At 39.4% G+C, this 25,136-nt stretch overlaps 1 protein-coding gene across 1 annotated transcript in view; it reads right to left on the bottom strand.

Annotated features, from left to right (window-relative positions):
• Window positions 1-21,610, bottom strand: part of LOC129443139 (complement component C8 beta chain) — a 96,543-nt gene extending 74,933 nt beyond the window's left edge. Inside the window, exon 1 of the mRNA XM_073864393.1 lies at window positions 21,410-21,610. The gene's annotated coding sequence lies outside the window, so the exon portion shown is untranslated. The remainder of the gene's footprint in view (window positions 1-21,409) is intronic.
• Window positions 21,611-25,136: the final 3,526 nt, after the last annotated feature.

Below are 25,136 nucleotides of genomic sequence, written 5' to 3'. Positions count from 1 at the left end.
AATTCCTGGCCAATTTGCAAGTAACTTAAATTATGCTTAATTAATAATTTCTTTGTAAAGCGCATGTAAGCAAAATTTGTTTTAGGGCAAATACTCAAATCATGAGTCATCATGGTATACTAAATACACCATTATTGCGAAATACTACACATCTCTGGCTTACTTGAACACACCCGTCACTACGCAACAAACAACAGTGCGCTAGACTCGAACATAATAATGTGGCTATACTTACTAACACGGTTTTAATACCAAGTGCCAAACTGGGTGTGAATGGCTCATCTATCTGTGTGTCCCCATCATTTCGTTCACTCCCTAGGTCGTGTATAGGGCCTCGGGCACTGGTAAGGACACTGGCTCACTATACATTGGAACACTTTATGACTTCTTTTCCAGTGATGTGCTTGATACTGTATTTATAAGCATTGCGCAGAAACAACATCTCTCAGACAAGGATGAAACACAAAGGGAGAAGATGACAGGATGACAGAATTGTTTGAATTTTGTTCGATTTTATAATAAATAATAATAAAATGTTTAATAAATGTTGACAAAATAAAGATGTGACATAGTTAATCTGGTTATTTTCTTTCTTATTTGGCTAGTAGAAATTCTTAATGACCAGTAAATTTAAAATTTAGTAGCCAAAAGTCTGGTAAGTGAGGAATTTAGTTTCAAACCCTGGTTATAAACATATACTCTCATAAATAAAGGTACAAAAGTAGTTACCCTTTCAAAAAGTTACACCTTTGTACCCAAAGAGTGCATATTAGTACTTCAAAGGTACATATTGGCAGTTCAAAGATACATATTTGTACTTAAATGGTACATATTAGGACCTCTTTTAAAGGGTACTGCCCCAGCTTTGTACCTTTATTTTTGACAGTGTATAAACATTATTTGCATCAAGTGGTTTATTATTATATTAAGTGTGGTTTGACCATCACGCATGAGCAACGTTAGATTATATTAAACAACATCATCCTACAACTTTGACAACTAAGATGAAGAACATTTATATCTTCCAATGCCCTGCAGTCATACATCATTAATAAACGACCTTTAATTTGCAAATGATTCATGATGATTACTGAAGTGGTAGACAGTTAAAGACAAACCCCATCTGTATCCCATCATCTGACATTCAGACTGATCAGATTCTCCATGTCCATCATTCATGTGTCATAACAGAAAACGTTTGTGTTGTCAAGTAACGTGATTGTGATTATCACAGTGCCAGCCGTACGTCATTGTGTTAGACACAGGAACGGTTTAACGTGATGAATGGTTGCTCTTCAAACCGATGGTAAGTAGGTCACCACGCCGCTCAAGCTGCTCTCTGTTTAAAGAGCTGAAGATCTCCTCTCATCTGGGTCAGAGCTAAAAAATATCAGCAGCCTTTGTTGTGCTGCTTTCTAAACTGTCAGTCTAAAGTACAGAACAGAAGATATATCTGAAAACTTGCTTACACGTAGACTTTGACATGCGTGGCCTTCTCTCTAAAAAGGACATTCTGAAAATGTAACTTGTGCAATGGTGAGAAAATTGCCAAAATTGTTCGGTATTTGGTTCAAAGTTTATCATTTTATTTGGCTTCAGCCAAGAATTTTCCTTTCAGTGCATCCCTACTGACTTTAAGCACTGTTTACACTTGGAAATATCCTTGGCAAAAACTGAAAGTCAATACTGCTCTACACCACAATATTTACGGTCTATGTTTTTGTGCTTTATGCCAAGAGCAATATTATTTCTGTTTAAATTTTTCACTATTATTGGATAACAACTGTTCACATTGGGTCTCAGGAAACCAGTGCCACAAAATAAAAGACAAGCTGGCTTTCATAGTTCTTTTGTAGTTTTTATAGTTGTGATTATATGAAAAGTTTGGTTCCAAAATGCAATAAACGCCATTTTGAAAAAAGTGAGTTACCACCAAAATCGGTATTTTACACTGTAAGCCCGTATAAGTTGAGTTTACTTAAAAAAAATGAAAATTTCGTTGCCTTAAAAAATATAAGTAATGATTACTTAAAAGCTTTAAGTAATGTTTACTTAAACATATAAGTTGTTCTAACAACAATTTTAAGTTGAATAGACTTAATGCTTTAATTTCTTCCAATATTCCTGCACTCTTAACCTAGCCTGGCTCCGCCCTCCTACGTTCTTCCGCTTATTTTTATTTCGCTTCAGAACAACGTCTGGGACTGCTCTGTAGAGTTTCGTTTTCTCCGGCAAAAATCTGCAGGTCCAATCAGCGAACAGCGGGGAGTGGCTAAGAACGCAGACGTTGAGGTTGTGCGCCAGACTGAGTGACATACATCACGACCAAATGTTAGCGATTGGTTATGGCAGATTCAGAGTGACTCTGGGCAGATCCAATAGTTTTAAACTTCAACAGAGGACCCTCCTTAACGGAAGTAATGCTTTGCAATGGAGCGTGGCCAGACTCTCTGTACAAATGAAATGAATGTACGAGAGTCTGGTTGCACCAGGCTAATCTTAACCCAGATTAGTTGACATTACTAGAAATTTGTGAGGAAACCTGTTGCATATAACTTAAATTTTTATCACTTTGTTTTACTTTTGATGTTATAAATGGTATTGTAACACAAAATTAATGACTGACTTTAAAGGCGGAGTCCACGATGTTTGAAAAACGCTTTGGAAAAGGAGACGGGCCGACTACCAAAACACACTTATAGCCAATCAGCAGTAAGGAGCGTGTCTACTAACCGACATCCTTGCCGGGTTGCGTATGTGTGGGGCGGGTCTATCAACAGAAGGTCCAGATTCTATTGGGGTAGGGGCGTGTTTGTTTAGATGATTTCAAATATCAACATTGGCTTTCAAACATTGTGGACTCCGCCTTTAAGTCAATCACTGAATAAAAGTGATTCTCCACAGAAACACACACAACACAGTGTTTTTGACACACGTTGTCAGTACTGTGGAGAGAAATACAATCAAATTTTCTGAACAGGGTTCATGTACGGAAACACTGATCACCTAAACGGTGACTTCACAAAATTATAATTTACAACAAAACAACATCAATAACATAAGAGCTTCAACCTATATGACATTTTATTAACAAATATTTTAGTAGTGAAAGTTCTTATCAGTTTTTATTCTGTGAAAAAGCAGAAAATAATCAAAATATTCAGGTGCAAAGGATTATGGGTATTCCTCACAACATGAACTAATAATTTTAAATTCATTTTATTTGAATGTTTAATGGATTTTGCAAGCTTAAATCAACTGAACTTTTTAAGCTTTGGCTTCAAAACAGAAAATATTAGGCGACGTTTACTTGATTGTTTAAGTAAAGACAATATCTGGGTTAACAGTGTATCAGGTCAGTATTAAAAAGTAAATTCTCAATTTTACGCAAAATCCAATATCCGCCGTGTTATCCTTTAATCTTTTCTCTCTTTTGTCCAAAACGCGATAAACGCCACTCCTTCTTTTCTGCAGAATGCAATAAATCTGCTCAACAAATCACAGCGCACCATTCCACGCAATGTAAACAAACAATGGCGGCGCTATGAATACACACAAAATCCTAATTTTCCTCATCTACTTTGTAATTCGTGATCAACAAACCAACAAAAACTAAATAATACTTTAGATTGCATTGATAAAACATGTGGTGGTTTTCTGTGGCGGAGAAGAAACGAAAGCCACTTGGGCACTCTGGCGACGGAGAAATGCGTAGCCTATGTTGCTTGTTCTCACACGACAGCATCAAGCTGCTGTCATGCTAACACATTGACCCCAGGGGATCTTATGAAAAACCTTCCATTATTTTACTCCAAGTCAACAAAAATCGAGCAGAACCAAACCATTTTACAGCTGATCGCTGTCAAAAAAGTTCAGCGACGACATCCAAAGCATGACAGCAGCAATGACAGTGTTCTTAATATGACAAAGTGTTTTGATAAATGCCATTAATGTTTATTTTTTAATGAGTGAATACCACTTATCAACTAAAAGAATATAACATGGCAAAGATGAATGCACATTTATATATTCATTCAAAAGATTTATAGCATTTTGAAAAAAAACTTGTTATGGTTTTATTGCATTTTGCGATAAAATAAACCGTTTTTATAATAAACCTTTGAAAATCATGGATGTTATTATAACCTAAAGATGCTATGTGAAAGTTTGTAACAGAAAATAGTGATTTTTATCTTGTCACTTTTTTGGTATAGAAAACTGTCAGGATGTGGTGGTGGATAGAACCCAATCGCAGACAGCTCTTAACTAAAAGACGTTTATTGTAACATAAAAACCCTCGAGGGGGCAAACAATGACAGAACTAGAAAATAATCAAGACAAGACAAATCACACGACATGGTATCATAGATACACAATGAACCGGCACAGGACAGCAAACACAAGGGCTTTAAATAGGGAAAACTAAACTAGGGAACAATGACAAACAGGTGGAGGGAATTAACTAATCAAGAGTTAACAAGGAAACAGGAGGGTAAGGATAAGACTAAAGACAGGAGAGCATGCGGTACACAAAACATAAACACAGACCACATGACTCTCCACACAGACACAGAACACGTATACGGGGGTGTCAGGATCCCGGCACCAGAAACAAGACAAAATACACTTAATAACATTCGGGATCCTGACAAAAACATGTTTTTACCAAAATTAGTCAAAATGGATTTATTGCGGTTTAGAACCAAACTCTTCATATATTACACCCAAAAATCAAAATCAAACAAATGATTTACTCTCCCTTATGTTACTTCAAATCTGTACATCATGGAAGTTGCCCACATGACTCATAAAATATGTGCATAATATAGCATATGATAGCCTTGTAAAGGACCAGAATATATTACTTATTCTCACCTCAGCTCACATATACAAATCATTATGCAACTGTTAAATAAAATATGGCACCATTCTCAATAACATCAAAGTTACATCGCTTTATCTCTACTACTAAAAAATAAATAAAACAGCCCAGAAAGCCTGTATAGAATTCACATATTTGTATACATCTAAATATTTAATCAAAGAATATCACCATACGCATCCACAGAGGTCTTGATAAAAATCCTGTGGAAGAATTCAGAAATGTAACTTGGAGAATCAAGACCTCCCATAAGAAAGCAACATGTGACCATAGTGTTTCTTTTTGACTTGGGTTTACTAAATTTAATATTCTAGGTCATGCGAAATTATTACTGGTATTTTCTAAATAAAAGTTTATCTAAATGCAAAGCTCCCTCCTCCATGTTGTATCCGACAGGCAAAGAGATTCTGGATCAAAGTCAATGCTGTGCGCTTCAGTACTAATGAGATCAAGCTTTACTGTTTCTTCAGCATCACGCTGTTTCCCTAAAGGATCTGCTGTTCACTACACATCCTATCTGTCTGTGCTCTTCTGCGCAAGATCTATGGGAAATAAATCAATCTATTTCTAGATCACAAGGAAACCTTTCAGCTCACATGAAATCAGAAAAATATATAACAGACTCATAATGTATGCAAGTGCCTGAAGAAATAGGTCATCATAATATGTATATGATAATGCCTCGGTTTACACTGATTCTTTTCATTTGTAACGAGCTTGTTAGTTTCAGACTTGAAAGTCGCTGCTGTCCACATCTAATTAAAATGATTTAAAGCGGCTATTAGCATTTTTGTTTTGGAACACTGCACATAAAATATTTCTATTACCTAACATATATCACTGAAATAAGTATCTTGAGAAAGCACAAAACACTTTTTTTACAGCCATAGATGGTAAACAACACAACAAAGAGGATCATGTGCACTGGAAACAGAACCCTTATCCTTACGCTGCGTCAAAACAACTCGGATTAAGGAAATTATATCGTGAAATATCCGACAATGCTTCCAGTCAATCACGTGTAACATTCATATGTTTACCACATGATGAGACGCTGTGAGAACTTCGTGCTCTTGTGCCAGTTATGTCAGCAACAGTAACTGGATATTTTAATATTCATGTTCATAAACATTATGCTGTAAACATAGTTTAAAGTTTGTGGGTCACGTAAGGCTGTAAAGTGGTAACTGCCAACTTGTTTGTACGTCAAATTACTTCTCTCGCTGAGCTCGGGGTTGATCGGTCTGACCCGAGTTAAAAGATCGTATACATGACTTTGTTTGCCGTTCCAGACGTTTATTTCCAAGTTTAAGGTTGATAATATCCAATATCCGAGTTGTCTGGAACGAAGCATTAGCGTATCTACCGATCGAGCAATAATAACTTGTTACAAACAGTAACACTATTAATGTTTTTTGATATACAATGGTATGGTAATTCTAACAAAAAGCTAAAGACCGAATTTTTTATCAGTGTCAGTAGTACCAATGACATGACCACTTGCTTGGATCAAATTTGGCCGCCGTTAATTGCTGCTACCCAAAATTAACAAACAAAAAATTCTCAAATTTAACTTTAGAGTGCCACTACTGACCCCTACATAGAGACAACTAGTGGATGAATATTGAACTGTTTTGTTGAGCTGAAACCTACCCAAACAAAATTGTCTTCTCGGCAAACCAGCGGTTGGTAAAATTGTGTATTTTTTGTTAATCTATTTAGTATTAGCTTGCAAAATGCCTAGAAGTATGTTTTATATTCTTTTTAGGTAAATTAGCGACTCTGAGGGCCAAAAATGACCCTCTGGGTGTATGGGTTAAAAAATGTTGGGTCAAAAATTACACTTTGGCTCTTTGAGTGACTTTGATAGAGAATGGTGAGAATAGTCCTGTATTTGGCTAAAGCATTGAAATAAATTCATTTGTATAATATATTTTACTAAGTTACCTCAGCAGTACAGGGCCAGAGACTAATAAAGTAGTATATATTTTCAGGGACTAACTGAGAAAGATCACTGTAAGACAAATATTGGAACAACTTGAAGCTGATTATAGTGAGTTTGGCCCTGAATTGGACAGCGATAGAGATTCTGATGAATTGTTTCAACCGCATGAAAGTGATGGTGGTGAATCTTCTGCCCAAGACAGTCTTGTTTCTATTGACCAAAGTGTTTGTACATTTGAAATCCAGTTCTAATATGCAAGAAATAAAGCAAAAAACATTGTTAAAGGAATAGTCTACTCATTTTCAATATTAAAATATGTTATTACCTTAACTAAGAATTGTTGATACATCCCTCTATCATCTGTGTGCGTGCATGTAAGCGCTGGAGCGCGCTGCGACGCTTCGATAGCATTTAGCTTAGCCCCATTCATTCAATGGTACCATTTAGAGATAAAGTTAGAAGTGACCAAACACATCAACGTTTTTCCTATTTAAGACGAGTAGTTATACGAGCAAGTTTGGTGGTACAAAATAAAACGTAGCGCTTTTCTAAGCGGATTTAAAAGAGGAACTATATTTTATGGCGTAATAGCACTTTTGGGAGTACTTCGACTCGGCGCAGTAACACCCTCCCTCTCCCATTATGTGAGTGAGAAGGGGAGCGGACTTTTCAGGCGAGTCGAAGTACTCCCAAAAGTGCTATTACGCCATAAAATATAGTTCCTCTTTTAAATCCGCTTAGAAAAGCGCTATGTTTTATTTTGTACCACCAAACTTGCTCGTATAACTACTCGTCTTAAATAGGAAAAACGTTGATGTGTTTGGTCACTTCTAACTTTATCTCTAAATGGTACCATTGAATGAATGGGGCTAAGCTAAATGCTATCAAAGCGTCGCAGCGCGCTCCAGCGCTTACGTGCACGCACACAGATGATAGAGGGATGTATCAACAATTCTTAGTTAAGGTAATAACATATTTTAATATTGAAAATGAGTAGACTATTCCTTTAAATGTAGTTGCGTGGTTGACTGGATATTTTCCTAAATTTAAAGTAGTTTGCATTGACAGTGTTTGTTATTGTGATTCTTTAAAATGATATCCTAAAGCCCAAAGGGTCAAATTTGGCCACTCCCCAAGGCATCAAAATCTGAAGCATGTTCAAACGCCTTCAGCGTCAGTATGAAGACGCGAAGGGTGCCCCTATGTGTCACTATATTGACAAAATGGGAACTCCTTTGTTTTAATGCTAATCCCTAAGTGTCGGATGTAGACGAAAGGGCATCCCGGAAGGTGATGCCGTCACGTTATGCGTCATCAACGTATGCGGCGATCGGCAGGATACACTGGTAACTACTCAATTTTTTCCTTTTTTTAAACCATTGTAGCTTGGGGTTGGGGTTAGAGTTCGGGTTTGGATGTCAGTTTAAGTATTGGTTTATACTTTTTGTCTTCTGATTTTTAAACCATTGGCGCTTGGGGTTAGGGTTAGAGTTGGGTTAGGATGTAATTGTATGCAACAGAAAGTCGTTCTAATCCAAACCCAAAGCGACAATGGGAAAAAATTTGAAACAAAAATTGAGTAGTTAACGTCCAGAAGCGGCATGATCCTGCCGATCGTTGCATACGTTGACGTCGCATAACATGATGGCATCAACTTTCGGGATGCCCTTTCATCTATATTCGACGCTGAAGGATTAGCATGAAAGCAACGGAGTTCCCATTTCATCGATATCTTCATACTGATGCTGAAGGCGTTTGAACATGCTTTAGATTTTGACGCCTGGGGAGTAATCCTAAATTAGGGAATAAAGGGTTAAAAATTGAAAAAGCGGATATTTTGATGTTCAATTAACTTATAGCAGTAATTTAATGCATAGTTCATAATTTTCCAAAGAATAAAAGGGTTCTTGGGTTCTTCAAGATTAAAAAAATAACCGTGTAACCATGCATCAGTTGGTACATTGTAAAAAAGTGGCAACGTATGTTAAACTCTTAGTAAATGCTTATGTTGGTGTAACAACATAGGGCTGGGAAATAAAACTATAACAATAATTAATGTAATATAATTTTTCTCGATAAATGTGTAATAGAAGTTTGGTGATGTTCAATATGCATTATGCAAGTGCTGCTGCAAACGTATGTTGCAGCCGGGTTTCTGGTTTCTGAGTGTGGCAAACCAGACAGCGCCATTTGCTCCTGTCCATGTCAGTGCACCACATAAAAAATAATCATTCAAAAACATATTAATGAGTTGTCTCTGTAATTATGGTTTTTTTTTTATTCATACTATGCATCTAAATGTTTCAGAGATCATTCATGTTTCCACCATGCAATATGACCCACATGAAAATAATGAGGCTATAATGTGATTAAATCCTGGAATCACAGCAAGTGTGAAATATCTCAATATGTTCCTCGTTCACAGGCAGCTGATAATGAATATAACTGCCCATTAGCAGCTTGTCATGCTGCTATAGCCACAACTACTGCTAATCTACCAGTTCTTTGTTGAGCCAGCATACTTTACTTAACACCAAATATGTAATATATGTGATAAAGTGCACATAAAGCCTAATTTAGTGTAGTGACACAGACTTGTCACGGTAGGAAAATCCATTGTTTTCCTCCGTGTCATGTTTGTATGTGTGTGTTGTTCACTTACCCTGCCATGTGCTCGTTAGAGCAATCCCTGTCACCTGTGTGTTGATTGTCTCGCTCCAGCTGTTCATCATTACATCATCTCCATATATACTCACCTGACTTTCTGTTCCCTGCCAGATTCTATTGTTTGCTCAGTCTCCGTGTTGCTTGGTTGTTCCGTGTGCATTGGATTACGTGTTTCAGTTTGGATGTGTACTGTCGTCGTCGTCTTCGTGTGGATGTTCCGTGTCAGTCTGGATTTCACCACTGCTCACCACTCCACCAACGTCGCACTCAAAACACCAACTTCCACCGTAGTCATCGTCACCATTGCCAGCAACAACACCGGACTGGATTACTTCCGCATTGACATTGAATACTCTCTCTTTGTTTATATTTAATAAACATTGTTTCATTTTACACCTGCGTTTGCTTCCGTCTCTTACAAGTCATTACAGAAGAATCTGGCCAACATGGAAGCAGCAGGTGGTCAACCAATCTCCGCGTTGGGGGAGTTTCTCCAGCGATCGATGGCTCGTATGGATCATCAGGATAAGACCATCGAAGATATGCGGAAGGCCGTCCAGGTAATGGTGGCGAAGGTTTCCGAGCTCTCTCAGCGATCTCTGGACATCACGCCTCCCACTGCGCCACCCATGCCGCCCGCACCATCTTCACCTCCAGGGGGTAGTTTCATCCCGGAACCGAGACTTCCGATCCCGGAGAAATACGCCGGTGAGCCCAACTATTGCCGTACTTTTCTCTCTCACTGTTCTTTACATTTCGCCCAACAGCCCCGGACATTCTTCCTCGAGGAAACCAAGGTAGCGTTTACGCTCTCACTTCTCTCGGGCAAGGCTGCCCTCTGGGGGACGGCGGTATGGGAAAACAAGGACAGCTGTTGTTCCTCGTTCGCCTCGCTTTCTGAAGAGATGAGAAGGGTTTTCGACCGCTCCGTCGCCGGGAGGGAGGCCGCCCGTCTCCTCACGGATCTCCAGCAGGGGGAGCGGTCGGTCTCAGACTATGCTATCGAGTTCCGTACCCTGGCGGCGGAGTGCAGGTGGAACGAGGAAGCGCAGTGGGATCAGTTTCTGCATGGGTTGGCGGATCGGATCCAGCGAGAGATCGTTACGGCGGAGTTACCCACCTCTCTTAATGGGCTGGTGGATTTGGCGATCCGGGTTGACGCACGCCTGTCCATTTCAGTCAGAAGAAGGACTCAAGCCACGTCCCAGTTGAGAGGGGAAGATGCAGGTCCATCCAGTGAAGTGTCCGCCGGCGGTCTCTCAGATCCGGAGCCCATGCAGGTGGGTCGAGCTCGGTTACCCCGGGAGGAGAGAATGCGGCGGAGATCCCTTGGACTCTGCAGGTACTGTGGCGAGCTGGGTCACCAATGTCCGCGGTGCCCGGTTAAAGGACCACACCCGATAGCCAGGCAGAGGCTACTTTCGGGCGGGATCTCCGCACAGAGGACCTCTATGACATCTACCTTCCTCCCGGTGAGACTACGGTGGTCCACGAAGTCACACACTGGGCACGCACTTCTGGATTCGGGGGCGGAGGGCAATTTCATCGATAGCTCTCTGGCACGTAAGCTTCAGCTACAGTTCATTCCACTCACCCACCAGATTGAGCCCTTCGCCCTCAATGGACATCCATTACCCACTATCAAGCACACCACTGCACCCATTACACTCATCACATCTGGGAATCACACTGAGACAATTTCATTTTTTATTACTGACACTGCTCTCGCCCCCATAGTTCTTGGACATCCTTGGCTTCATCTCCATAATCCCAGGATCGACTGGAAATTGGGTTCCGTTATCAGCTGGAGCGAGGAGTGTCATAAGTCCTGTCTTGTCTCTGCTTGTGTTTCTGTGTCTGAGTCTGTGTTTCAGGGGAAAGCAGTGGATTTGTCTACCGTGCCCGCGGAGTACCACGACCTGAAGGAGGTGTTCAGTAAGTCGCGGGCTGATTCTCTTCCTCCTCATCGTCCCTATGACTGTGCGATAGACTTATTGCCAGGTACGTTTCCGCCTAAGGGCAAGTTATACTCTCTGTCCGTTCCGGAGATGGAGGCCATGGAGAAATATATTTCTGATTCTCTGGCAACGGGGTTCATTCGCCCTTCCTCATCTCCAGCGGGGGCGGGGTTCTTTTTTGTGGGTAAGAAGGACGGATCCTTGCGGCCTTGTATTGACTACCGAGGGTTGAACAACATCACGGTAAAGAATACCTATCCTTTGCCGTTGATGTCTTCAGCCTTCGAGAGGTTGCAGGGAGCGTCCGTCTTCACTAAATTGGACTTACGTAATGCATATCATTTGGTTCGCATCAGGAAAGGGGATGAATGGAAGACTGCGTTTAACACCCCTCGTGGCCATTTTGAGTACTGCGTGATGCCTTTCGGGCTAACGAACTCGCCGGCAGTCTTCCAAGCACTCGTTAATGACGTGTTGCGAGACATGGTAGATCAGTTCATATATGTTTACCTGGATGACATATTGATTTTTTCTTCGTCTCTCCAGGAACATTTGCAACACGTACGACGAGTGCTTCTGCGGTTGCTAGAGAATGGGCTTTTTGTCAAGGCGGAGAAATGCGTTTTTCATGCACAGTCTGTTTCTTTTTTAGGACACATCATTTCGACTGAGGGTGTTCGCATGGATCCTGAGAAAGTTAAGGCTGTGGTAGATTGGCCATCCCCAGAGTCTCGCAAGGCCCTGCAGAGATTTCTGGGGTTCGCCAATTTTTACCGGCGTTTTATTCGCAATTTCAGCCAACTAGCCGCACCTCTGACTGCTTTGACCTCCCCTGGTTTGACGTTCAGGTGGTCAGATGCAGCTGAGGCTGCGTTTGCCAAACTGAAAAGCTGCTTTGTTTCAGCTCCAATTCTCGTTACCCCTGATCGTTCACGTCAATTCATAGTGGAGGTCGACGCGTCAGAGGTGGGGGTAGGAGCAGTGTTGTCCCAGCGCGCATCCTCAGACGGAAAGGTTCATCCTTGCGCGTATTATTCCCATCGTTTATCTCCTGCGGAAGTTAACTATGACATTGGCAATCGAGAGTTGTTGGCGGTCAAGCTAGCACTGGAAGAATGGCGTCACTGGCTTGAAGGGTCGGGTGTACCTTTCATTGTATGGACGGACCATAAGAATCTCGAATACATTAGAACTGCCAAAAGACTTAACTCCAGGCAGGCTCGGTGGGCATTGTTTTTCGGTCGTTTCGATTTTACACTTTCTTACCGGCCGGGTTCCAAAAACATCAAACCCGATGCTTTATCCCGTCTTTTTGAGCGTTCCGATCGTACTGCTACTCCCGAGCCCATTTTACCGGAGAAAATCATTATCTCCGCGCTCAGATGGGAGGTCGAATCGAAGGTTTTGACAGCCTTAGAAGGGGTAACGCCCCCGGCTCGCTGCCCACCGAACCGTTTATTTGTGCCGGAAGGGTTACGGTCAGACGTCCTCCAGTGGGGTCATGGTTCCAGTGTTGCTTGTCACCCAGGGGTTAGTAGAACTAGGTTTCTAGTCAAGCAACGATTTTGGTGGCCTGGTATGGCTCGTGACGTCCACGACTTCGTCTTGGCTTGTTCGGTTTGTGCCGTTGGTAAGACTTCCAATCGTCCTCCAGATGGGTTACTTTTACCGCTGTCTGTCCCTTCGAGACCCTGGTCCCACATTTCGCTAGATTTTATTACCGCCCTCCCACCCTCTAAGGGTAATACGGTAATTTTGACCGTAGTGGACCGGTTCTCGAAGGCGACCCATTTCATTCCCTTGCCCAAATTACCATCAGCCAAGGAAACAGCGGTAGCTGTCATTGACCACGTCTTCCGAATACATGGCCTCCCGACAGACGTGGTCTCTGACAGGGGTCCCCAGTTTGTGTCCAAATTTTGGCGAGAGTTCTGCAAATTGCTAGGGGCGACTGTTAGTCTTTCGTCCGGGTTTCATCCCCAGAGCAACGGTCAAACCGAGCGAGCCAATCAGGACGTCGAAAGGGTGTTGCGATGTCTGGTTTCCAAGAATCCTTCGTCCTGGTGTCAGCAACTCTCAATTGTGGAGTACGCACACAATTCTCTGCCGGTGTCATCTACGGGCATGTCTCCATTCAAGTGTAGTTTAGGGTACCAACCACCTAATTTTGTCAGTACTGAATCCGAGGTGTCGGTTCCCTCCGCAAACGCACTAGTCCAGAGGTGCCACCGCACCTGGACCAGAGCTCGCAGAGCTCTGCTCCAGGCAAGGTCACGCACCAAGGCCAAGGCCGATCGCCACCGGTCGAAGCCTCCCCGATACGTCGTCGGTCAAAGAGTGTGGCTTTCAACCCAGAATATTCCGATGCGTTCCGTCTCGAATAAACTTGCTCCCAAATTTATTGGCCCGTTTTCTGTTACCAAAATCATTAATCCGGTAACAGTGCGTCTTAGCCTTCCTCCTGCGTACAGGAGGGTTCACCCCGTCTTTCACGTTTCCAAAATTAAACCGGTGATTTTTTCCCGTCTTAATCCGCCTGCCCCGGTTCCCCCTCCGCCTCGTATCGTTAATGGGGAGACCACATATTCGGTTAACCGTATTCTGGACTCCAGACGGAGGGGACGCGGATTTCAGTACTTGGTGGATTGGGAAGGTTACGGTCCGGAGGAGAGAAGGTGGGTTCCTGCTCGGGACATACTGGATCACCGCCTTATTGATGAATTCAATCAGCAGGTAAAGCAGGCTGGGAACGCCGAGGGGCGTTCCTAGGGGAGGGGGTACTGTCACGGTAGGAAAATCCATTGTTTTCCTCCGTGTCATGTTTGTATGTGTGTGTTGTTCACTTACCCTGCCATGTGCTCGTTAGAGCAATCCCTGTCACCTGTGTGTTGATTGTCTCGCTCCAGCTGTTCATCATTACATCATCTCCATATATACTCACCTGACTTTCTGTTCCCTGCCAGATTCTATTGTTTGCTCAGTCTCCGTGTTGCTTGGTTGTTCCGTGTGCATTGGATTACGTGTTTCAGTTTGGATGTGTACTGTCGTCGTCGTCTTCGTGTGGATGTTCCGTGTCAGTCTGGATTTCACCACTGCTCACCACTCCACCAACGTCGCACTCAAAACACCAACTTCCACCGTAGTCATCGTCACCATTGCCAGCAACAACACCGGACTGGATTACTTCCGCATTGACATTGAATACTCTCTCTTTGTTTATATTTAATAAACATTGTTTCATTTTACACCTGCGTTTGCTTCCGTCTCTTACAAGTCATTACAAGACTATTTCTTATCTTGTTGTGACTTATTTTCCCTTGTATTCTTCCACTTTAATGTATCAAGATAGCTAGCAGAGCGATAAAAACACATTATATGGTTCAGAGGACTCACATTAAAAAACCTTGAGGGAATATCGGTTCAGATGCTGAATCACTCATAGGGTCATTTAAATGAGTAGACCAACAGCTAACATCTTAAGAATGACTTTTGTTGGTACGATTCATGTTCTTTCATATTATTGAATATTAATATAATATTTTAAAGTCATTGAGGGCCAATTTTAGCCATTATTCACCACATGATGTACTGTCAATGATGATTAAATGGCATTTTGTCATTACTAAACAGCCTAAAGCCACGGTCCCACTACGCTTTGTTAGACGTTGCTGCAGGGAGTCAATATGATCATCAATGGGATCTTTGGCTTCGTCCATTTGTGCTTTTCAGTAGAGAGAAAAGTCACACAGTGACATACCGGTTTTGTACTGGTCACAATGCTCCACGTGATATTTGATCAGAGTTCACCAGACTTGAACTTTGCTATGCAGCGACCTGCGAAATATCATTGCACAAGCTTGCGTTTCCGGTCTGTCGGATTTGCTTACGTATGAATGGAAGTCAATGGGATGAAAAGTCTAGTGTGACCGCGGCTTCAGCATTTCAAAGTAACCCTAATTATCAGATGTCATGTGGTAAGTGATGCTATGAACACAGCTGGATGATTTGTAAAATACAGTTAACCAGATTGCTCTGGTTTATCTGTCAAACATTTATTTAATTCTGGTCTGACTCCAGTGTTCTCTTAAGGGTAAAACTGCAAGTGAGTCATGGGAAAAAAGTTTGATCAAAACAGTTTGATACTGTTTTTATTTTTATTTTACAATTTGTGACTCGTGCTGACAAAATTAGTCAGAATACATTGTCTAATTTTGCGCTGCATGGGAAAAAAGTATAAATGCTGCTTTTGGTCACATTTAATAGTTTAATTTATCATTTGATAGTGTTCACATTTGTAGCTCAGTTCTCTTGGTTCTGTTGGTCCAGACCAAAAAAAAAAAAAAAAGTGTTCCTGGTTCGCTAAGTGTTCACATGGCTTTTTTAACAGCGAACTAAGGCCTAGTCCACACGGACACGGGTATTTTTATAACCGTGAGTTTTTACGCGGTTCAGCCGTTCGTCCACACGAAACCGCAGAATCAGGGCACTGAAACCGAGCATATTTGAAAACCCCGGCCAGGGTGAGCTTTTTAAGAAACCCCGGTTACAGTGGTGTCGTGTAGAGAGTAAAACCGGGGGTTTTGCCTTGCAACGTCAGAGTGTGCGCTCGAACTTCGAATGAAAAAATGGGATCGTCGATGCTGCCACGCCCCCATTTCACGTCCGGTCGGCTTGCCAAGCGGGGGAAAATAAACTCTCAGAAGTGCCTTTAAAAACATCCATCCAGCGGAACGCGATTTATATTTTAAACACGAGGGATGTATTGCTACAACTCCTTGAAATGCATATCATAAACAGGATTACCTAGTGATCTGCCTTCGGAGTTCGGACAGAGCGCAGCTCTCTGCACGTGCACGAGAGAGAGCCGCCAAGATGCCGAGGGTTATACTTTAAACAAAAGGTATAGTTTGCCTCAGCTCGCATGAAACGCATGAAACTGAACAAATACGTAAGGATTATTACTTTAGTTTATGTTTAGACTTTGGACAGATGCGAGAGCGCGTGCACCTGAGACAGAGAGAAGCACAGCTGCTTATGACACACCGGTTTTATTTCAGATAATAGGAGTCCAAGACGCGCGCACTAAGTCTATCTGCGTGAAAGAAGGAATTCTCTCTCTACAAGCTCTCTCGCGTAAAGTAAAGCCCACAAACCCCCATGCGAGGAAAAGCACGCAATGTGCATGTTAATGTGAAACTATAATAATTATAAAAATAATAATAATAATAAAGGCATATATTGTTTTGTCTTAAAAAAATTATTTTAAAAATCGAGATTCGAATTGAATCGTGACATCAGAATCGAAAATGTAATCGAATCGAGGATTTGGAGAATCGTGACACCCCTACTCTTGACAGCGCTTGATAGCGTGCTTTTGCCTTATCGTGTGGATGAATATTTAATTTAAACCGAGCACGTGTGGACGGGATTTTTTTTAGGGAAAACTCCGGTTATAAATATACCCGTGTCCGTGTGGACTTGGCCTAAGCATAAAGGGACAAGGTCACAACCTGATTGGTCAGCTTTTAGGATGTGTATTTTGCAGAACATCCAAAACAATGCTGTGTGAAAAGCTTTCCATTAATGTATGGTTTGTTAGGATAAGGCAATATTTGGCCAAGATACAAAGATTTGAATATATGGAACTTGAGAGAGTGCAAAAATATCAAAATATTGAGAAAATTGAAGTCCGATGAATTCCGTATAAAGCAACACATATTAATAAAAAGATTTGTTTTAGTGCTCTCTACTCCCTAATGACATTGTTGACTTAATGGGAATATTGTACGCTTTTACATCAACCAAACTTGAATGGGAAATCCCCCAAGTTTGTAGGCAAGTTTCTGGCCAGTTTTGATTGTGATTTTTCTGTATCCACTCACAATTTTTTATATATATATATTTACGGCAGGAAATATAAAAATATCTTCATGGAACATGATATTTACATTAGGGGGTGTAACGGTTCAAATTACTTACGGTTCGGTGCGTATCATGGTTTTAGAGTCAAGGTTTTTGGTCCGTTTCAGTACACTTTGGTCACAACAGGCTTCTTTACAAAAATAAACACCTTAGCCGTTTTAACCTCTGCCAAAATCAAAATTTTTACTTAATATGACAAGTCGCTTGAGCACTTTTCCACGTGCTCAAGCGATTTGTCATATTAGATGTATTGCCTTGAGCATACGGCACTCGTGAATTTTACAGTTTTGTCCACGTTTTCTTGAGCATCGCTACTGCAATAGATTTAAATGAGCTGGCGGTGCCAAATGAAGCGTCTTTTTCCTTCCCTGGTCGCGCTAAACGGTCCGCACCACACACACGCACACACCAACACTGTGAGGTTGGCAACAGACTTGCATACTTTGAGTTAATTGGACAGGTACTCTCACCTAAACACTAAAGCTTATTCAGAACCATACATTAGCGGTTTTATGCGTTGTTTTTTCACCAAACTATATTAGAAATGCGTGGTTGAATCAAACAGGGTGCACCATGGTGCACGTGCGTCACGAACCGTGGGAGGATAACGGGACGATTTGATTCTTTACTGAGAACCGTTACACCCCTAATTTACATAATATACTAATGATTTTTGCCATAAAAGAAAATCGATGACTTTGACCCATGCAATGTATTTTTTTGCTTTTTCTACAAATATACACATGCGAGTTATGATTGCTTTTGTGGTCCAGGGTCACATATCATAAAATTTTATCTGCAGAAAATCGCAAAGAGCTTAAAAATGTTTAACCAGGTCAAAGCAGTGCCAGGAGTCAGTCAATTCTTTTGAGACTTTAAGTCAGTCAGTTCTGCATTAATGCCTGCTGGTCAACAATTCATTAGTATGCATAGCCTCTCTTGAGTTCTTACATCACAGACAATGAATGACTGATAGAAAGAGAAGAGAACAGGCCAATCCTGACTCAAATCCTCACATATATGCCAGATGTTGCTGGCCCAGTTCATAATTCACCCCGGGGGAAGAGCATTAGCATACAAAACACTAGAATTCATGTCACCATATGTTTAAAAATGTCAACTCATGAAACATGCTGGCTGTGATTTGTGCAAGTAAAATGTCATCTCTATCTTTTCTAAATATAATTTTTCACAGGTATTGTTGCACCTTACATCTGCAAACAACATCTCTGAAACCTCACAGACTCGAACGTGGCATCGATGATCGATCACGAAAACAATGATCATGTAGGTTGATTTATTTATTTGTGGTTATAAATGGTATTATTGTGGTTTGTATGTCTGGTTAGCATTACAAGCGGCTGTGGTAGTAAAGACTGGGTGCTTGTTTGACATTGTGTTGAGCTCGAGGGGCAACCTTCCGATCTCTCTGATGAAGCCAATACGGAAGTGACATAAACTGGAATTCATCGACTGGCCACTAGAGGCGAGCTCCAAAAGGGAGTCAATTCCCATAGACCTCCATGTTAAAATGCCCAACTTTACAGTAGAAAATAATGTGTTTACAGCCTGGTACAAAAGTTGTTTTTGGTCTATATAGCTAATTTTGCCCTTCATGACAACTGTGATCGGGGTGAATTTTTTGTAACTCATCCGTTTAAATTATATTAAGCCTTACATTTCTGCATAATTAAGGCCGTGGCCACTTGAGTGACGGTTGAACAGCCACTGTTGTCACTACTGTCGAGCTAGGTGGGCGTGGTTTCAGCAACCAGCCACCTCAGCTTCACCCACAATGAAACAGTTGCACCTTGTCATTCATACTGTATCACACACAGTTACCAAATTATGAGGACTTGGGTAGCCAATTACATAAACAATTTTGAGTTAGATCATTATATAAAATTAATCATAAAAATAATTTAATTTGACTTACATTGGTTTAAAGCAACTTATGGTGGCACTTTATCAGTATGTGTGGTCCCTGGGCTCAAACCCATGACCTTTTGTGTTGCCCATGCAATACTCTAGCACTAAGCAATACATGAATACCTGATTCGGGTGTTGAATGTTTAAATGGTTAAACTGATTTGATAAGCAATGTAAAATGTTATTGCAATTAGTGTAGTCAATTTATTACTTGTATTTATTATTTAATGTTATATGAGCATAAAGCATCACATGGCCATATTGTGGTCTAATTAAATAAGCGTCAGCTGAACCAATCCTCTAAAATGCAATTTCAGATGTAGCTCATTTATTTTCATGAGGTGAGTCTGATAGTAGCCAAGATATCCACATCCCAACCCCCAACCCAGGGTCCAGCTGAATGTTGAATACATATATAGCCAGACATGCAGATTATAGCCATTCCAGATGATCATCTGGGCCCGGTTTTTCCAAAAGGTTTAATCTGGATAAAATTGATCCGGATTTAGTAATCTTTTTTTTTGCGATCCGTGATCACGTAATCCATCTTACTTTTGAGCCAGTTTTTCAAAGCAACATCGGATTGGATCAATCTGATCCGGATAGGAACTTTTCAGGATCACCAAATCTGGATAACCAGTGCTCAAACAGGATAGGAAATCACAATGTAGAACTATATATATTTAAAGAGCAATAAGTAGAATAGCCAGTGTTGGGTCAATATAAATTTATTTTTATTTGAAATAAAAACACACACTTAAAAAAATTATAAAAACAAGAACAACCACACACCATCCTCTACCAGCAGTCCGCTCATCTGAGACCTACAACACAAACACTGAATATATATATATATATATATATATATATATATATATATATATATATATATATATATATATATATCAATTAGTGACAGAATAAAATGTATTGTTTTTGGTCAATTTTGACAGCTGTTTGTGGATTATTTTATGGGGCCAAACTCTTTCTACTTTGCTGTAGGCCTATACTGAAATGCTGAATACGTTAAAGCCTACCTAATCACTGGATGAACAAATAAAATGAAAACCTTATGAATAAATAGGATATCTTGTAAGATACTGCATGATCCAAATATAGTATTATTTGATACATTTTTAAAGTTTTAATTACATTTTGGCAATGAAATCCACGCTGAATCCACCCTTCTGATGGGATCAGTTTAATCCAGATTTTTTGGATCAAAGTGATCCAAATGCTACAAAAAAGTTCTGAAAAACCCAAACTAAAGGTTTGATCCGGATCAAAACCAAGATTGGATTACGTGATCTAATCCGATTATGTAATCCGTTTTTTCCTTTGAAAAACCCATTTTCAAGATTTGATCCAATCCGTTATCCAAAATCCTAGTGGATTACTTTTGAAAAACCGGGCCCTGGGTTTTTTTTTCGCCAGGAATAATTATTATATACAGTGCACGGTTATATGATGAATGAAAATGTATGGGTGCCAGCAAGCACCGGTCTCCTACTACCATTCTTATTTTGTCTTATTGATTGAAACTTACAACGTTTCTACAACGTTTTCTAAATTTCTATACGAATATCTACACAACGCATTTGTTCAAGCGTATAACAAAAAACTTATAGGCTACAGAACGCTGCTAACCCATTTCAGCATATGTTTCACTACTTACTATAAAATAACGTTTACAATTTTTGGATAAATTAAAACTACACATATCTTAATCAACTAACCTTACTAAAAACGCAAAGTCATTTAATTCCTCCTAAAATATGATGTGGTGTGGAACATGTTAAAGAAAACGAAATACAAATTGGAGACTATAAGGGCAGTGAACTCACAACACATCGGATGCCCAACGTGACAGATATGTTTAATTAAATCGCCGTTGAAATCGAGAGTTTTCCGTGAAATCCGATTAAATTTACCCAGGCCAAATGACTCATGATTCGTTTTAACGTAACTGACAAATGAATCAAAACAGATGTACTTACTCAATAACTGAGGTAAAATGCATGAGTCACAGTCTGAGAAACGGTTGAATTTTATATTTAATATCGCGCGCACCTGTAACGGCAAACATCGCGTTGCATAGCAACTCACCTTGTTAACGGCCATACATCGATATTACTTCCAGTGTAATGTTATCCCAAGCATGATCGATGTCCCGGTAGCGTTCATGGTCAAATTCAGAGGTAAATCCATAATTTTCCCCTCAGTCAGTACACGTGAAGGTGAATTGCAGACTGAAGTGTCAGTGTGTGAAAGTTGCTCAGTTTCAACCTCTGTGCATCAACACGAGTCCACAAACACTCGACACCAGCAGACGATAAACAGAAATGAAATGTTTCTTTTCAGGGCGAATAATCTGAGGCGAGGGGCGGGAGGAGAGAGAGAGACCCCCGTGACAAAATGATTCAAATGCACAGAGGATAATGCGGAGATGACTGAAGGGGGATGGGAGGGGATTAAGTGAAATAAAGGGGAATCAGATGCCCACTCTTACATGCGTCATATGCCCACTCAGTTTAAAGACCCAATTGGCCTGGATATCTGTTATTATTATCAAATTTGTGAACCTTTTAGTAAGTTGTGAAAATCTGATTTTATGGTCAATTGCTTTTTTATTGCGTAGGCCTACAGGTTTCTTATTCTATATTTTTCCACTTTTTTTGTTAATTTGTTTTCTCGTAAGCAAACAAAGGAAGACATAATTAACTTGTGAACTCGTAAACACACACACATTATTATGTACTATAGGCTATTATGTTATTGTATTGAACAAATAGCACACTGCAAAAAATACTTTCTTAGTATTTTTATCTTGTATAGTACAAATATCTAAACATTCTTAAATAAATAGGCATTTTCTTGATGAGCAAAGTTACCTAAGAAAATAAGTCTATAGTTTTTAGACAAACAAACAAACAAACAATTTAAATACATTTGTGCTTAAAACAATACTTAATTCAGGAAAAAGTCAAGAAAATTTGCTTACCCCTAGATTTTTTGCTTGTTTTAAGTTTATGTTTTGTCTAAAAACTAGACTTATTTTCTTAGATCATTTAGCGAATTAAGAAAATAAATATTGATTTAAGAATTTTTAGACATTTGTACTGAAAACAAGGCATAATACTAAGTAAAAAAGTAATTTTTTTGCATTGTGGATTTGAATGTGATCCACTTGATTGCACTGCAAAAAAAAAATTAAAAAAAAGTCTAACTTATTATTTTTGTCTTGTTTTAATACAAATATACAAATATCTAAACATTCTTAAAATTAGAAGCAATTTATTGATGAGCAAAACTACCTAAGAAAATAAGTCTAGTATTTAGAGAAACAAACAAACAAACAATTTAAATACATTTGTGCTTAAAACAATACTTAATTCAGGAAAAAGTCAAGAAAATTTGCTTACCCCTAGATTTTTTGCTTGTTTTGAGTATATGTTTTGTCTAAAAACTAGACTTATTTTCTTAGATCCTTTAGTGAATTAAGAGAATACATCTTGATTTAAGAATTTTTATACATTTGTACTGAAAACAAGGCAAAATACTAAGAAAGAAAGTAATTTTTTGCATTGTGAATTTGAATGTGATCCACTTGATTGCACTGCAAAAAAAATAAGAATGTCTAACTTATATTTATTTGTTAAGTTAAGTTAAGTTTAAGTTTTTAAAATTGAGATACATTTACTTGATAGGCAAAGTGGCTTAAAATGTTAAGTCTTGTTTACTGAAATAATACATTTCTTTTATAAATTTTTATAATCTGAAGAACCTTTTTTACCTTAAAGAACCTTTTGTAAAACAGAAAAGGTTCTTTAGATGTTAAAGGTGCTTTAAAGAACCATTTAGATGGTTTGTTAATGGCATCGTGTACCATGTTATTTAAATAAAAGGGATCAGTGGGGTCAATGAGAGCACAATGATTAGTCAGCCGTCTTTGAAATTGAATGGCTGGAAGAATGTACGTCTCAACCATTATGGTATATTTATAGCTATGACAACTTCTAGTAGTAAATTGGAGTAGAGCAAAAATATAGAAAAAGTTACAACAACAAATAACAGTGGTATTCTTACTTTCATCATGTGATTTTAAAATTACCCCACCACCCCTTTACCCAGTCAAACATTTTACTTTTTTATGACTGACGTGGTTATTGAGCAATAATCCAGACGGTATGATACTTGTTGTCTATTGAATCAAAAAATGATGTCTGTGTTTTACGCATATGGACCTTTCATCATAATCTGCAGTACTGTAATTTAGTTTTGAAATTCTGATAGAAATAATAGCTAATAATAGTTAATTAAACTTTTAAAAAATATATAGATATGTAATTGTAACATTCTCAGTTCCTGCTAGTTACTCCATGTTTTCCACAGTCTTTGCCCTCCAGACTCCATTTCCCAAAAGAAGGATGTTTGTTAGTCTTTTGTATATTCAAGTTATTATTTCATTAAAAGATACATGTTTGTTTTATTCCCATAGTAAACCATGACAGTAATTTCTATATAAAATATATTTCTATTAAAAATACTATTTTAGACAAACTATTTCTTTAACATACAGTTATTAATGTAAATAATTTTGTGAATATGAAAAAATATACATAATTGTTAACCAACATACATTTTTGAAATGATAAAAACCCTTTTTAGTCTTATTCTATACATGTACAGCAATCTGACAAAACACTTTAATTAAACTGATCTCCAGTACAGCCTGACAGCAACTGGCAAAGTAACAAGCTAAATTACAATTTGATTGTGAATAGTAACAAAATTCAGTGTAGATATTAAAATGATGGCAAATTCAAATGATTAATGAGAGCTTAATAAAATCCTACGCTTGCCAACGAGATCCGGAGAAGTTCATTGAGACCCACGTGGACCATTTCAGTCAACTTGAGTAATAATTGCATCTAAATGAGAAAGAAAAAAGCAATTTCCTCTTTTTGGCTTTTGTGTCGCTCATCTGATTGATCAGAGCCTATTCAGCCTCATCTGCACTGTGAAATTGTCACTGATGGAAAGGAACTGACCCTTGACTTGAGCTTCTTGAAAATGCTTTTCCTCTATTGTTGCCAGAATCACTCCTTAAGCCCCAATTCACATCAGGGCATTGCATCCACAAACTTATGATGTTATCTTGGTTATGCGTTCTGTCACAAAAGTAGGGACATATATTTTGAATATAGTGAATATACACTACAATGAAAAGCATTATGGTTTTGTTCATTGCATAGGAATGGGTGTTCATGCATTCTTCATCTCTCTGATGAAGCCGATAGACCCCATCACAGTTCACGTCACAAGTGGTTCCCACTGCACATGTCGGGGTCAGAAAAGTCATTACAGCAGATTGAGTTGCGTATTATTCGGTATCGTCAAAAATCCCTACTTGCGTCGTGGGCTTTGAAAATCGCACCATGTTTGCCGTTAAGTATTACGGGATTCCTGCAGAATCTCAAAAAACAAAAAAATACAACATCTGTGGCTGCAAGCAATTAAACGTGCAGAATGGGACAATGCAAAGATTAAAGATGCTTGTGTTTGTAGTGCTCACTTCATTTCAGGTAAGTCATAATTTTTCAGCCCTGTTAGATTAAACTAGAAAGCCTAAATGGTATGAACAGTTTGACCCCATGCTGCGCACGCACCCGATAGTCATTCAATGTTTACAAACCTTGAAGGGGTCTATATGGAAGTGACTTAAACTGCAATTCATCTACAGGCCACTAGAGGCTGGCTCCAAATAAGTCAATTCCCATAGACCCCCATCTTAATTTTGCCCTTTATGACTACTGTGAGGATGGTGATTTTT

The sequence above is a fragment of the Misgurnus anguillicaudatus genome, unplaced genomic scaffold (assembly GCF_027580225.2).
Source record: "Misgurnus anguillicaudatus unplaced genomic scaffold, ASM2758022v2 HiC_scaffold_26, whole genome shotgun sequence".
Classification (NCBI taxonomy): Eukaryota; Metazoa; Chordata; class Actinopteri; order Cypriniformes; family Cobitidae; genus Misgurnus; species Misgurnus anguillicaudatus.
This window is presented reverse-complemented; position numbering and strand designations above follow the sequence as displayed.